Source organism: Nematolebias whitei, chromosome 16 (assembly GCF_014905685.2).
Source record: "Nematolebias whitei isolate Nwh7 chromosome 16, NemWhi1, whole genome shotgun sequence".
Taxonomy (NCBI): Eukaryota; Metazoa; Chordata; class Actinopteri; order Cyprinodontiformes; family Rivulidae; genus Nematolebias; species Nematolebias whitei.
Window position 1 is genome coordinate 35,818,815 of NC_056513.1, and position 5,379 is coordinate 35,824,193.

Here is a 5,379-nt window from a genome sequence, read left to right on the forward strand (position 1 = left end):
AACAACAATATTCATTCTGTTAGAGCACTAAGGACAGAATGTGTCATGGAACGAGCCGTTACATCACGTAGGTAAAAGCGAATAAATGAGCAGGGTGTTGACCATGCAGCCACAGTGCAAATGTCCTGCATTGACATACCATTATGCAGAGCAGTCGAAGATGCGATACCCCTGGTCGAGTGTGCTTTGAGGTTGACAGGAGGCTCTAAATCTGATGCTTTGTAGGCTTCAGAAAAGGCCTCACACAGCCAGTGCAACAAGCGCTGGATGGATAACGGGCGACCTGCAGATGCATCTCTATAACGCACAAACAATTGTTGAGTTTGAAACGCATTGCAGCTGTGCGTGCTATGTAACACGTCAACGCCCGCACCGGACAGAGAAGATGAAAAGATGCTTCCTCTTCTGATCTGTGGGGGGGGGGGAAGAAACCCCTCCAACGATATCATACTTGATTTAAAAGAGCTCGTCATGTTTTAGGCATAAAAGCTGGGTTTGGTCTTAAATCAGCTGAGCTGCCCGTCAGCCTAAATTCTAAGGCATGACGAAGCAACAGAGAGGGCAGATAAATTACTTACCCTCTTAGCGGGTGTTAAAGCCAGCAGCAGGGCTGTTTTAAGAGACAAGAATTTTAAGTGAAAACCTGATCCAGAGGCTCAATTGGAGCTTTGATCAGGGCTCGCTGGACCAGCGTTAAATCCCACTGTGGAACAAGTGGACGTGAAGCAGGCCTGCGTCTCTGAACACCTTTTAGAAAAACGCTTCATCAGCGGGTGATTAAAAGCTGTTCTGTCTCCGAAAACTTCGTGGCAGGAAGAGATGACTGCAACGTACGTTAAAACGTACTGAATGCCAACTTCCTATCCATCAGCTGTTGTAGAAAGACAACACGCCACCTAAAAAGGCATGAGGTGGCCTCTAAACCTTTCTCTGTACACCAGCGCTGAAAAGCCGTCCCCTTTGATGTGTACAGAACTGTGGTAGATGCAGCACGTGAATCTTGAATTGTGCACACTATCTCCTGAGGGAGACCCATCCTCTCTAAGTGGGACCGCTCAGCGGTCAGACCCACAGGTGCTGACCCATTTCTGGGTAACTCCTGATCGCTCCTCCTGCCTGAAGGAGAGCATCCTCCCTCCACGGCAGTTTCCACGGCGACCCGACAACAGACGTTGCAGGCCTGGGAACCATGGTGCGTTCACACGCTCGGGAGCCACCAGGAGAGCTGTCAATCCCTCCTCCTGAACTCGGTTCAGGAACCGTAAAAACATAGGAGGTGGGAGAAAACGCGTACAAAAGCGTTTTGGGCCACGGGCTGTGAGCAAATGCATCCACCCCCAGCGATGGATCGTTTCGCGGGCTCAGGGAAAACCATAGTTGACACTGAGCGTTCTCTCGCGTCGCAAACAGGTCCACAGCTGCTTTGCCAACTTCTGCCACGTCTGAAAACATCAGATCTGGATGGAGGGTCCGGTCCACGTGACGTGGGCCGCCCCTGGACATCACATCTGCCCCTCTGTTCAGAACACCGGATATGTAAACCGCTCTAATAGAGAGCAGGTTTTGATGAGCCCAACACAGTAGCTTTCGCGCAATGTGTAACATCTGGGCTGAACGCACACCCCTTGGTGGTTATGTACGCAGCAGTCATCATGTTGTCTGTGTGAATCAACACGTGTTGATTCTGTAGCACGGGAGCAAAGTGTTGAATCACATTCAGCACTGTGCGACACTCCAAAACATTGATGTGGGCTGATGTGTGGTGGGGCCACAGCGCCCCTACTGCTTGGGATAGGCATGTCCCCCCCCAACCTGACAGCGACGCGTCCGTGAAGGCTGACACGTGTGACGTGGGTCTGCTGACGGGGACTCCCTCTGACAGAACCAGGGTGTTTCCCCAGAGTCGGAGGTCTGCTCTCAAAGAGGAAGGGACAATGATCATCCGTCGTTTTGTTTTACTGGATCCACATGCAGACGTGCAAACCACCTCTGGAGGCGTCTCATGTGTAACAAACCAGCGGAACCACTGTGTGAGTGACATCATTCCCAACAGCTTCATGACGGAGACAGCTGTTATCACTTGCCAGGTCTTACGTGGCGGAGTTGACTTAAAAGTGTCGAATCTCGTTTGTGATAAATGAGCTTTCATAGTGGTTGAATTTAATTCCACTCCCAGATAAACAAATGTCTGGGCCGGGAAAATCGAGCTTCCTTCCAATTTATGGCGAAGCCCAGATTTAACAGGTGTGATGTCAACACCTGATCCTGCATCAGCACCTCCTGTCTGGAGTGACAGGAGCAGCAGATCATCCAGGTAAAACAAAAACTCTCGTCTCTGTGTTTTAGGATGATCGGTATGCGTTCTCTGGATGTTATACAACAGATCCAAAAAACGGTCTCATCCCTCCGATCCGTGAGTAAAAACCCTGTGTTTTCTCTCCGTTGGGGGACTCTGTAGATTACTTTTATCAGAAACACTTGGACTTCTGCATTTAGGGATGAGATTTAGTCTGATGATGACAGGACCGTTTTTATAACTCCTCTGAATGGAGGGGTTCGGGTTGCAAACTGTAATTTGTAACCATTTGCATAAAACCTTGTCCATCCATCTGAAAAACGGCGAGCATGTTTTAACCACTCTACGTAACGTTCGTAGGGTGAACGTGCGTTAAGTGATGTGTCACGTTTTGTACGGCTGTCAGCAGTCCGCCCCTCAACCGCCGTCATGCGTCGCGGGAATGTTTTCTGTGTGATCCAAGGCGAGGCTTGTGCTGAAGGCGAAGCGTGTGACAGCTGATGATGCGGTGGGGCTGCGCGTTTGACGTCGCTGTGCGAACGTTGAGAGGCGGAGGGCGCGACTTCATTTACGCCGTGCTGTTGGAGTGAAGGCTGCTAGCCCCGCGGGAGAACACATTTTTCTCTGGAGGGACACGCGCCGCTCTCGCTGGAGGGGCGCGTGCTGGAGGGAGGCGGGACTCATCATCGGGTTCGTTCAGCTGCTTCACGTTTATGCTGCCGTGAGCTGCCGAACGCTGAGACGCGGTGGGTGACGGCTGCCCGCGTTTGATTCGTTGAGACGGGTGTCGCTTCTTGTGAGAGAGAAGGACCTCCACCCGAACCAGCCTGCGGACCACATTATACCGATGTGAGCCGGTTAGCGCCGGGCAGCTGTGTGTGTGCGCCACATCAACGCAGCGCCGTTGGATGGAGGCTGTTTCATCCTTGAGTGAGGATCCTGTGAACAATTCGTCATGTCTTAGAGCAGCGGTGAGTTTTAAAAACCCTTAAGGACACCGGCTCCTATGTGTGGAGGCTGTTTCATCCCACGAGTGCGAGTTGGTACCGCTTGAGTGAGAATAGTGTAGCTCCAGTTCATAACGAGTTATTTTCGCTTACCATCATGTCGTGTGATCAACTCGTCATGTCTAGAGCGGCGGTGAGTTAAAAAAAACTTTAATTAAGGACACTGGCTCATGTGTGGAGGCTGTTTCATCCCACGAGTGCGAGTTGACACCGTTTGAGTGAGGATCGTGCAGTTCTAGTTGATAACGAGTTATTTTCGCTTACCGTTGTGCCGTGTGATCGACTCGTCATGTCTTAGAGCGACGGTGAGTTTAAAAACCTTATTTAAGGACACCGGCTCATGTGTGGAGGCTGTTTCATCCCACGAGTGCGAGTTGACACCGCTTGAGTGAGGATCGTGCAGCTCGGGATGATAACGAGTTATTTTCACTTACTATCGTGCCGTGTAAGCGACTAGTAATGTCTTGGAGCGGCGGTGAGTTTAAAAAACCTTATTAAGGACACCGGCTCTTTATGTGTGCGGCCGCTGTGAGCTCATCCGAGCTTACAGACTGGCTAAAAAACAGACACTTTGATCATTAAATGATGATTTATTTCAACTTTCGTGTCACTTTTACACACACCCTCCGGAGACCGTCATTTTGAGAAACTTCTCTCTCATGAGCTCTGCGATTGTTTGCCTAGAGCGCTGTCTTGCAGGCGAACTCTGGGGAAACGCTGAGCTGCAGGTTGCCGGAATGAAGAGGGCTGGATTCTGACGGGTGGGGCTGGTGGTGGAACTCAGCGAGAGCCGCGGCCGTGGAAAAGTCGAAGCTTGCTCGCGACGGTCCCTCCAGCGGGCCGGGATGGGCCGCGCGGCTTGATGAGGTGGCGCACAGCCTCTGGCACCTCCTCCGACTGTTTCAATTCGCCAGCATGGTTTGAAGCTGCTCTGAACAGCGCGTCCGCGATGGGCTTCATCAGGTCTTGTGCAGTTTCTCCGGCAGCGAGGGGAGTAACGAAGCCAGGTGGATCGTTGGATCATCGTCATCCACGCTGCAGTCCTCGACAGGCAAACCGTAGGAGAGGCACACATGTTGAGCTGGCGTCAGCTGCCTTACAGAAGGAGTTCTTTGTCTCCAAGGCAGGTCTGCGGCCTTCAGTCCCTTGGACATGCTATATGCTAGCAGCGCACGTTGTTGCTAGCTGCGGCTGCCTGAAAAACACATCGGTGGGCTCGATTGGAGAGCGTGGTCACCGTCTGGTTCGTGTTCCTCCGGAGGGACAGGACGCTGCTCCGACCTGGGCAGCTTCTCTCCGAAAGCTTCCGCGAGGCTTGGCTCCGGGGGGGTTACCGAGGAATAGCCCCGCTCGGTGAATCCCTCAACTCTGGTGATGGGAGCGGACTGGGGGCCGACTCCTCCAATCTACCAGGAAAGAACCGTCTGTGGCCTCGCCCGTCGAACGTCCTGTTGGAACGCGAGGCCGTATGGATCAAGACGGTGAGCCAGAATGGAGCCCAGTGAAAACAACCTTCCCGCCGATCATCCGAACTGGCGGGAAAAGGCATGGGACGTAGAAAAAAGGGGTCCCTTCATGTCAGCCTCCTCCTGGGTTCCGCCGGGCAACCGTGAGGGCGCTGTCGGCCGGGAGCGGTGTGATCGCCGATGCGAAACGAGGTGGGATGGGGTGAGCATTCACTCAGCCCCCCTCCACCTACACTACGCTCCCCAGGAGGGAATGAGCAGCGGGGGCTGCAGCTGAGCACGCCTTGCCCCGGAGGAACCATCCGGTTCGCCCCGAGGGTCGGCGATAAGAGGAAAAAATACAAGATGGCGTTGTCCAGCGTGTAGTGACCTGTCACTGGGAAATGTTCCCCGACGCTTACCTTGGAATAAGACTGCTCGTCATCTTCTCCTCGGGGAGGAGAACTCACCGGACGACCGGAGGTCGACTGCCGGGCCAAGCATCCTTCACAAAGGTTGGTCATTTACACAATTTATCCTCTTTGTTCTTCTGACAGTGCTATATTAGCTCGCTGAAGAAAAAATGGGAGCCGATTTCCCGCTCTTAACGTAATTTATACGGACCGGGTGG